The sequence below is a fragment of the Octopus bimaculoides genome, chromosome 18 (assembly GCF_046866305.1).
Source record: "Octopus bimaculoides isolate indiv1 chromosome 18, ASM4686630v1, whole genome shotgun sequence".
Lineage (NCBI taxonomy): Eukaryota > Metazoa > Mollusca > Cephalopoda > Octopoda > Octopodidae > Octopus > Octopus bimaculoides.
The window spans coordinates 13093010-13104932 of NC_142945.1; positions in this window are offsets into that span (position 1 = coordinate 13093010).

The following is an 11923-nucleotide window of genomic DNA, read 5'->3' on the forward strand; positions in this document are numbered from 1 at the left end:
GACCAGGTGCTAAACTAGATCCTGAAAGTTATGAGGGAAAAATTGGATTTTGTGAATTTTCCGAAGGTCCTCTCCTCACCTCACCCCCGTTCGTTTGCGATAATTTTTGTTTTCATATTCGTTTTCAACACATTTTTTTACACCTATTAGACATGTTCTTTATTTTTTTGTTTTTGTGTGTGTGATCGGGAGTTAAACTATATATTAACCTTTTTGCTCGCCTCGTAGAGCTTTTGTAATTTGTTGGCACCAGTTGATTTCAAATGATCTATTGTTAAGGAATAGGCTAGTGTTGCCAGATAAACAATAGTTAACTGGTTTAACTATATAAGAGATCTATATAGTATGTCGACCATCTTGTACAGATTGGCGGAAATGGTTTCCTCAATTCGTTAAATACCTTCGACAGTATTATCCAGCCTAAGTCTTATATTTTAGTTTATTATTAAAGAAATTATAATAAAATAAAACAAAAGCTTTCTTTAAAAAATCAGATTTTACAGTCACCATTTAGCCGAGTTTCCAGCAGTTGACGAGCTCTGTCAACTTCTGGTTCACAAAACGAAATATCACTTCATAACCATTCCACTAAAGTACAACAGTTGTAAATACTCGAACAATAATCAGTTTGAAGATTCTAAATTGTTTATGTCCCAAACACAAATCTGGGGACCGTTTAATTTATTTGATTTCATGTTATTCAATTTCATTTTATTTTAATTTAATTTTTAAGGTGTAAAAAAAAAAGAAAAAAAAACTGGGTTAAAAAAAAGAATCATGTTGAAACGAATAAGTGTTCCGTTGTTTATACAACTGATAACTACAACGAAGTGATTAACGATAGGAAGAACTGAAAGTTCTACTGTTAACCACTTAACCGTAAATTAGGAGTGGAATATAATCTTAAGCAATTAGACAAACCGCGGCAATCTGTCACACAAAACAATGGCTGTAGTAAGATTCAAGTGGATCTTTACAATTGCGGATTTTCCATATTCTACTTTCTGTGCTGAATCTGGTAATGTTGGAACTTATTCTTCTATGTCCGTCTCTTTTACTTCTTCTAAGTCGGCGATATTTCGTAAGACAACAGAAAACAGCATTCAGGCTTTAACAGATACGCTCGAGCACTTGCAATTCTCCAGATATTCTATACTCTCGAATTCTCGTGGCTGGCAGACTTCTCGAATGTGTTTGCAGTGAGTCAAGGAAGCCATATTTCGTTATCGCGGATTAGCGCAGTTGTGCTTAGGCAACAGTAGCCAGTCAGAGCTGGTGGTGTACCTATAAAAACAGCAGTCATAAGCCTGCAGAGAGGCGTTCCTTGTTGGCAGTCAGTCAGTAGAAGACTTCGACGCCACAACCGGCGAGGAACAGATCTCCATGACCGTTAATGAACAGATCATACGACCATCGGAAATTCATGGAACTGACATTTTTAAACGTTAACAACAGCAATTTCGAAATTGTTGTATAAATGAGTGATTTATACAACAGCAATTTCGAAATGAAGGTAGTGATAAATGAGAGTTTTTCTGTTTCCTTGCAATAACTTATTTACACCATTAATTTTGTGAATATATCACAAAGAAAAAAGATATCGCACCTTGCAGCCATCAATGAAGCCAATAGCGGAGTACCGTGAAAGAAAAATATGATTATATGAAACGGTTCAACAAAGCATAAAACAGTTTCCTTTTGACAGACACGGCACTTCGGTATGGTATAAGAATGTAGTAACGCCAAGTGGGTTATACATCATTAGATGTATACCTGACTTAAATTAGGTATTGAACGGAACGCTGAACTCCAGACTATCAACACAAACAATATTTATTCATGGTGGAAAATATATATCTTTAATCTTGTTTGTTGAGACGTCTTCGGTGTGTCAGAACATGGTTGTTGGGACGTTGGTATATTGACGTGAGCCGTCTAGCGTGAGTTCGAAAGATGGAGAGATAGCTAGACACGTCCTTGCTCAATCGCTGGCCAGCAAGAAAGAGATCGATCACAGCGGGAAAGCTTGGTTGTTGAATTCCACGCATGCGTGAGACTACGCATGCGCACGGCGTTACTACAAGAGTTTAGTATGGTCCTCATCATTTCTCAGACAGAGTTGGCGGAAAATTCGATCAGACAAGCAACTGGACTTCAATTTGTTCACCGTCTTGATAACTAACTGTAGCGCATCATTCAATCTGCTGTTCATATTTTTGCCACTATGTGCTGCCGGTGTGCCAAGCAATGAAGAGTTAGTATCTGGTGGGAAATTTCACGCTTTAGGAGAGATGAAAACCTCTGTATCTTCCTATCATCGAAGAGGCTCCATCTGATGCACAGGCGAGAATTTTACTGAGTAATATAATATGTTCAAAAACGAAAGACTTGAGAGTGTGAAAAATAGTTGCACCTTTTGAATCAAGCGACAATTTCTCTGTGAAAGTCGTCACTGAAATACCGAACATATACCATCATCAAACATTGATTGTCTATAACAGTTGACTCATCCACTTGTATAGAAAATTCAGAATGCCGGAGAATATTAATGAGTTTGATACCGTTGGCCATTTCATCGATGCGTAGAGAAATTGTGTTATTACTAAGTAGGATCTTCTTCATAATGTTATCGGTTTTTTTTTGTGCATAACGGTTGACAAAATCTCTTCGATAACTGGGCGAAGTAATGTTTCTCCAATTGTGTGAAACTTCCCAGACTTAGCAACAAGCAATGCAATCTTGTACGATGCAATCAACCCATCATTCTCCTGTTTACTAGTTTCCTGGAATAGCGTACTTAATGTTTGTATTTGCTTTTTGAAAGAGGAGTTCAGTTGTAAAAAGTATGATAAGGGCTTGTCCTTCTTGTCAGGACGCTTTGCATCAAAGTGATACTTCAAGCATGAAGGTTTCATTGCTTCGTTGGTCAATGTTTGATGGCAAAGAGTAGGAGACACAACGGGGTCCAAAACAGCCCCAAAGGTTAGCTGTTACCTGCAACCTTCGTATGTACTTAATATAAGAGAGGAAGCTCACTAGAGCTCGCTACACATACATATGAAGTTTCCATCTATCAAATATCACTCACAGTCTGTTGATTAAACTGTGATTGTAGTAGAAGACACTTGTTCAAAGTGTCATGCAGTGGGAATAAATGATAAACAACATGGTTGCAAAGTGAACTTCTTGAACTACACAGCGTGCTTTTGACGATATGTGTGTATGCATATACTGAACTATACATTCATACATACATACATAAACACATGCGCACTGACACAAATACACACACACACACACAGCCAACCAACATCGTTTCTCATACGAGTAGAAACTAGTTGGTAATTTGCTAATAGAAACTTTAACCTGTTTCAACTATTGTCATCAACTTACCATAACTTCTTGCTTTTAGACTGCAACTTCTTTTAATGATGTTTATTCACTATAGAAATCTGTAAGCTGCCTGAGGAGGCTAAAATCTCTTTCTGTTAATGTGTGCGTGTGCGTGCGTGCGTGCGCGCACGCTGACTAATGGTTCCCTTGTTTGTTTGCCTTTTGTTCATAAGCCTTTGCTATTACACTTCATAAGTTACACCCACCATTAGAGAGAAGGAACAAACCAGAAGTGGAAGGACGGTGGGGGAGTAGATTATGTGGGTGGTACGTGGGTGAAGTGCAAAGCACTTTTCCTGAGATGTTATTTAATTTTTCTGCGTACTTATAGATATATAATATTCTTGTATAACCAATTTCAAGAAATGTAAGTGTTTACATCCCACGTGTGTGAGTTGTAGTTGAGAGCAAAAAATCCTTGTATGACACAATATAATCATGTTGGGTGGTGGATCGTTTGAGTGCCAGGCCTAACATGCCACCCAGTTTAAAACCAACACATTCCTGGATGTTGTGCATTTGCTTGGCTGACATTTCCTCTCTTTGCAAGCGTTCAGATTAGTCTTTTATCCCCACTAGTTCCTTCTACGTCCATATTTTTCCGGCTGACCTTTATCTGAAGAGAAACTGTTTAGTTGGACATTGGCCATATTGTTTTCACCATTGAAATTTGATGGTGCTAGTAGTGGTGGTGGTGGTGGAGGAGTTGTGATGATCAGGAACATTGTTACACCTTCTTCGATTAACTTATAATAAAAAAAAAACATGAATAAATAAGTGTAGGAGACACAGGTTCAATATATTTAAGTAAATTAAGGGGACAAGCTGGCAGAAACGTTAGCACGCTGGGCGAAATGCTTAGCGGTATTTCGTCTATCTTTATGTTCTGAGTTCAAATTCTGCCAAGGTCGACTTTGCCTTTCATCCTTTTGGAGTCAATAAATTAAGTACCAGTTGCGTACTGGGGATCGATCTAGCCGACTGGCCCCCCTCCTCCCAAATTTCAGGCCTTGTGCCTTCAGTAGAAAAGAATATTCTTAAGTAAATTATTCTGAATTTTTCAAACCGAGCCAACTGCAAAAGACCTAAAGACAGACTAAGTGTGAGATGACTGAATGATATCCATAGTCTCAGTTGGTCGTATTAAGGAATCCAACAAGAAAGTTTCATGATGGTTGCTTCTAATATGACCTTATGAAGAAAGCGTCTAAAGACTTTATCCCCACTAGGAATAGTAGGTGGCAAAAATGGACAGATGAAATACCACTGTAGTATTATATGTACTATAGAAACACAGAGTGGTGAAATAGTAAGCTATGGTAGTGAATAGGGCAATATATCTTACATTACTTAATAATATAGTTCCTGTGTTTGTAAGAACGAGATAAAAGAGGAAATTTATGAACATATTTCTTCCTTTTCTGTTCTTGCTACTCAATGCAGTGGAGATTTTGTTGATCATTACAATTTGGAAGACTTCCACATCCTAATAGATAATGAAGACCAATTAACGAAATTGATGTTATTGGCAGAGGCACACAACATGAAATTGAGGATCTACCAAAACTAATGGGGAAAAGAGATTTCTGGTGTGATGTGGTTGAAGCGCATCTCAGTTGTAGGTGCTTGATGAAGAATATCATTGTTCTGAATGACTAACTTTATATTTCACTGGATTCAATCTTTGCCATTCATCTCTCCATATGTGTGTGTGTGTATGTATAGATATATCGAGAGGGTGTCCATCTGTTTGTGTGTGTATTTGCATGAAGATATATATCTGCCAACATCACCTCGTTCTCTCCCTCCTCTCTCGCTCTCTCTCTGTCTACACACATGCTGTTAACTGTAGAAGACACATGCCAAGTTACCACACAGTGGGACTGAACTGAGGACCATGTGCTTTGGAACCAAGTTTCTTACCACACATCCACACCTGCACCTATATATATTTATGTGTGTGTATAAATGTATGTATATGTATGTATATATGTGTGTATATATATATATATATATATATATATATATGAATAAATATATGTATATATGTGTACATATTACATATATATAAGCATACACATATTTATACATATATAGGCGCAGGAGTGGCTGTGTGATAAGTAGCTGGTTTACCAACCACATGGTTATGGGTTCAGTCCCATTGCGTGGCACCTTGGGCAAATGTCTTCTACTATAGCCTCGGGCCAACCAAAGCCTTGTGAGTGAATTTGGTAGACGGAAACTGAAAGAAGCCCGTTGTATATATGTATATATATGTGTGTGTGTGTGTATGTTTGTGTGTCTGTGTTTGTCCCCCCCACCATCGCTTGACAACCGATGCTGGTGTGTTTACGTCCCCGTATCCTAGCAGTTCAGCAAAAGAGACCGATAGAATAAGTACTAGTCTTACAAAGAATAAGTCCTGGGGTCGATTTGCTCGACTATAAAGGTGGCGCTCCAGCATGGCTGCAGTCAAATGACTGAAACAAGTAAAAGAAAAAAAAAAGAATAAAATAATATATGTATAAATATACACATCCTTGAAAGTAGTACATCAGAATGACCACTGTCCAGTGATTCAATATTTTATGTGTTTATCTTAATCTTATGTTCTTTCTTTTAAATAAACTAGTTTAGAACAAATAGTTGCTTTGATTTTTTTTCCTCCAATGCTATATTTTTATACTTGTTTACACATTTATATGTAGCTTTTGCTATTTTATGTAATCCGAAGACCCCCTCAACCGGACAAGAGCCATTCCTAAAACTAATTGACAAAGAGCCTTTGTTTACATTTAGATATTCTGTGAATGGGTGTGTATGTTTGATTATATATGTGTGCATGCGTGTCTGTACATTTGTGTTTTTGTGTGTATGTATGAATGTGTGGGTATGTATGTATATGGTAGGTATTTATATATGTGTGTGTACTTTAATGCTTGTATGTGATTATAAGACAATCCTTAATACATCAGGGATTCCCAGCTCTTCGTTTTCCTTCAAATTAAATTTCATAACCACTTCTTGTGTATTGCCTACCTCAATGAGAATCTGACAACCCAGTCAGTTTTAATGAGACTGAGATAGAAACATTGCTTGGCTGTGTGGTAAAGAAGTTTGCTTTGCTTCCATGTTGCTTCAGATTCTGTCACACTGCATGGTGCCTTGGACAAAGTATCTTTTACCCTAGCCTCACAGTGACCAATGCCTTGTGAATGAATTTGGTTGCTGGAAATTGTGTGGAACCTTGTTGTGTGTGTGTGTGTGTATATATATATATATATATGTGTATGTACGTATGTATATGTGTATGTTTCAACGTGTTTGCATATGCCACCACCACTGGTTGACAATCAGAGTTGGTTACAGTCCCTGAAACTTAGCAGTTTCCTCCAGTAAATTTATTTGGTTATCAATTAGGTTTTTTTGGGGCTGTTGGCTTGTGTTTCATCCTGTGTACTATACATGCACTTTTGACTATCATTGCTGCCCTTTTTTTAATTGATTTTTGCTGCTTTTTGTCCCCTCATTTACCCTTTTTCCAACTAGTTGTAGTGCACCTGAGTACTGTATACAATAAACTCATATTGTAATGGTAAACACCATTTTCACAAAAAGTATTTCAAGTTATGTTATTTAGTCCCAAGTCAGCAACGATCAAACCGACCTATGATGAAAGGTATTCCAACCATGGCTAGATCTAAGATTATATTACCTGACGTGTCCTATATTTTTAAAACACTAGGATGTGATCTGAGGGAGATTTGGCTGCGATTTCTAGCAGATTGAACGACCACATTGAGGTGCCTTCGTTGAAGGAAGGGAGAAAAGAGTGGAAGTGGTAGTAGGAGGAGACTACTAGTATAAAGAGTAGTCAATGTCCTCTGCTGGTGACGGAAAAAGAAAACAACAAAATACAGAGCAAGGACATATAAAAAGAAAACAATGCAGAAGTACCACCAGCAATAACAACCATGACCCAGTAAAAGAGCTCTATGGGATGGTCCCATCTGGAATGCCTTTGATCATTGTTCTGCTCGTTCAGAGTTGATCTAGGCTTCATCAACAATACCAATCACAAACCAGTTGGGGAGCCCCTATGCAGTCATTTGATCTGCTAGAAACAACAGCGAAATTCCTTCAAATCACACGTTAGCTAATGTGAACCCTAGGTTCTTTATATACGAAAAAGGCAGGATGGTCATGACAGTAATAATTTTGATTAAAGGTTTGCTCAATCAATGTTGACCAGGGGCTAAACAACACCAAGAACTGTAAGCTAGAAGGGAAGGTTCTATACGTGGTTACTCAATCTGCTAAAAACAGAAGCTAAATCTCCCACAAATTGATGGCTTTGGAAAAGAAAGGACTCATTGGATAATGTAGACTTGGACATATATATATATAAAAATGAGAATGTGTGTCTGTCTGTCTGTCTGTGTGTGTGTGTGTTTCCCTAAAACTCGAGAACTACGCAACCAATTTCATTCAAATTTTACACATGTCTTACTTAGGGTTCCGGTTGTGTTTTAGTCAAAAAAATTTTTTAACTTCTTGCAGAGTTCGAGCCCACGGCAACATAATATCTCCTCCACTATTTAAGTATTACGTGTCAAAAGTGAAACAAAAACACTCATGTCAAATACTTTCACTTTAAAAATGAAATTATTCCACTAACTGAAACAATCACATTTCGATACTTTCACTTTAATGGTGTGTATATATATATATATATATATATACAGAGAGAGAGAGAGAGATGTATATGTATACATATACATGTATATGTACACGTATATGTATAGATATAGATATAGATATAAATCTATATGCATACATGTATATGTATACATGTGTGTAGATGTATATATATAGGTGTACATCTAATATGTACACATATATAAATGCATACAGATATCTATACATATATACACCCATACACACACACATATATATGCACACAAACACACACATTAGTCATCTGTTTTCTTATCCAAAACTACGTCAAAAGTATTGAATGGATCTTTAAGAAATTTGGAAATTATATTCTATGCATAATGGCCATAACCCCCATGAAAATTCATATATTTTTGATGTTGATGAAATTTTAACCATACAGATTACACACAAATAAAGTAATTTGTGTGTAAGAGCGAGAGAAAGTTGTGGTGAAAGAGTACAGCAGGGTTCGCCACCATCCCTTGCCGGAGCCTTGTGGAGCTTTAGGTGTCTTCGCTCAATAAACACTCACAACATCCGGTCTGGGAATGGAAACCGCGATCCTATGACTGCGAGTCCGCTGCCCTAACCACTGGGCCATTGCGCCTCCACTAGTAGATAGCAACACTGGGCAAAATACCTAGCAGTATTTTGTCCGTCTTTACATTCTGAGTTCAAATTCCAACTTTGCCTTTCATCTTTTTGGGGTCAATAAAATAAGTACCAATTGAACACTGGGGTTGAAGTAATTGACTTAACCCCTCCCCCAAACTTGCTGGTCTTGTGCCAAAATTTGAAGCCATTATTATTGTCATTACTACTCTTAAGGCAGCAATCTGGCAGAACCATTAGCACACCAGACGAAATGCCCAGCAGCATTTCGTCTGGGCATTCTAAGTTCAAATTCCACCAGAGTTGCCTTTGCCTTTCATCCTTTTGGGGTTGATAAAATAAGTACCAGTTGAACATTGAGATCAACGTAATTGACTTAGAGTCCACCCCACCCAAACCTGCTCCCCTGTATCAAAATTTGGAACCCATCATTATTATTATTCATTAATTAATTTTATCACAGTGAATAGATTTCTATGTAAATTATTGTCTAATTGAAATACTAAGTACTTGTTTTTGTCTCTGCACACAACAGCAGAAGTTAAAAAAATGTAAAAATGTCTCTAAAAATGACCATAGTGTGACAGAAGCCCAGAAATAATGGGGCCAGAAAAGGCAAATAATAATTATAAATAAATAAGAGTAAAGTGGAAGACAGTCAAACAAATGATACTAAGTGAAAAAAAAAAAAAGAGTAGACTATTGAACTGTTTTGGTAGACAGTACCAACTTTCTTCCAAAAGTTCCAGCAAAACTGTTTCTGTTGAAACAGTTTGCCTGCAGCACTGTTTTAAAGCTTAAAGAACTGAAAGAGCAACCAGAGTCTCTTCATTGCCTCAATGAAAAGGTCAAGCTTGATCCACTTCCTTTCAAGCACAGGAAGTACTTTAGCATCGTAAAATCTGGGCCATCATGTTTTGAATATGATTAGGAAGGAAACTTAGATAAAGAAGAAAACAAAACGTATTTCATTTATTTCATTTTTTTATGTGTTTTGTCCTTTTTCTTTTTTTTTTTGCATATTTTCTCAATGTAAGTTTGTCGAGCTCAAAGTTGGATGTGCCATAATGGTACTATCAAAGTGAATGTCTTGGTTGTGATTGTAGCGAAAGAAAGACATGGAATACCACAGACAGAATCATAGAAAATGACGTCAGCATTGTCTTATGGAGAGTATTCATTCATACACATATTTCTGCACTTACTACTCTGAGTTCTTCCATCATTTCAAAACCTTGCTTATAATCTCTGTGTGTGTAATGTGTACATATATATGTCCTTATATATATATATATATATGTGTGTGTGTGTGTGTGTGTATATATGTATTTTTATATATATATGTATGTATGTATCTTATGTGTGCATACACACACACACACATATAGATATCTAGATGGATAGATAGATAGATAGATAAATAGATAGATAGATAAATAGATAGATAGATAGATAGATATAGATATATTTGTGCACACACACATGCATATATCTTTTGATGATGTACTTATCTGGCAAGTGATTCAACTTGAGATAATGTGATGAAACTAAAGCAATTACATGGTGGGAAACACATATTAGTGGTTCAAAAACACACAGAAACTGGTCACTTCACTTTATCATTTATCATTTGTTGCCAAAGTTTTGCAGTGCATTAACAGCAACCTCATCACTGACGCAACGTGATGTAAAGTTTGACACCAAATAATAAACGTTTAACAAGCGGGCAGAAACGTTAGCATGCCGGGCGAAATGCTTAGCAGTATTTCGTCTGTCTTTATGTTCTGAGTTCAAATTCCGCCGAGGTCGACTTTGCCTTTCATCCTTTCGAGGTCGATAAATTAAGTACCAGTTGCATACTGAAGTTGATCTAATCGACTGGCCCCTTCCCCCAAAATTTCAGGCCTTGTGCCTAGAGTAGAAAATAATAACTGTTTAAGTGAGGTTAAGAGTTTTTGTGTTCTTCTGAATAGCTAATATGTCTCCCACGGGGTGGTGAGCTGGCAGAATTGTTAGCACGCTGGGCAAAATGCTTGGTGGGATTACATCCACCTTTAAATTCTGAGTTCAAATGTTGCCTTGGTCAACTTTGCCTTTCATCCTTTCAAGGTTGATAAAATGAGTACCAGTTGAGTAGTGGGGGTCAATGTGGTAGGCTTACTCCCTTTCGAGATCATTAAAATAAGTACCAGCTGAGTACTGGGGTCAAAGTACTTGACTCACTCCCTCCCTCACTCGAAATTGCTGGCCTCATACCAAAATTTGAAACCAATATATGTCTTTTACATTGTAATTGTGTGTGTGTGTGGAGTCGCAATGGCCCAGTGATTAGGGCAGCGGACTTGCGGTCATAGGATCACGGTTTCGATTCCCAGACCGGGCGTTGTGAGTGTTTATTGAGTGAAAACACCTAAAGCTCCACGAGGCTCTAGCAGGGGATGGTGTCAAGCCTTGCTGTACTCTTCCACCACAACTTTCTCGCACTCTTACTTCCTGTTTCTGTTGTGCCTGTAATTCAAAGGGTCAGCCTTGTCACACTGTGTCACGCTGAATATCCCCGAGAACTACGTTAAGGGTACACGTGTCTGTGGAGTGCTCAGCCACTTGCACGTTAATTTCACGAGTAGGCTGTTCCATTGATCGGATCAACTGGAACCCTTGACGTCGTAAGCGACGGAGTGCCAACAATGTGTGTGTGTGTGTGTGTGTGTATGTGAGATTGCTAGATGATATTGGTAACCTGCATTCCAGTACAACCTGTCGCACGGTCAGGCAGTCTGTGGCTAAACCTGCAACCCTATCAACACTGCTTGGTAAGAAGTGTGATTTTCATTAGCCACTCCGCAGGATGGAAAACAAACACTCACAACAGATGGATGAATTCAGTAGAGTCAATAGCCATCCATCAGCTGGGAATGAAAGGTCACTAGTCATTGTTTAGGCATCTCTATACGAAAAGGAAAACACAGATGTAACACCAATGACTTCATTTGTATCCAATGATGTACATTACTTCATTTGCTGGGAACAAAACTGTACATTGTTTAGGAAGTGTAATTGGTGCTGTCCAAAGACTTTCCTTACTTTAATCCTTTAGCATTCAAACTTCTTTGTCAAATGTAATACTTATATTCTCTTTTACTCTTTTACTTGTTTCAGTCATTTGACTGTGGCCATGCTGGAGCACCACCTTTAGTTG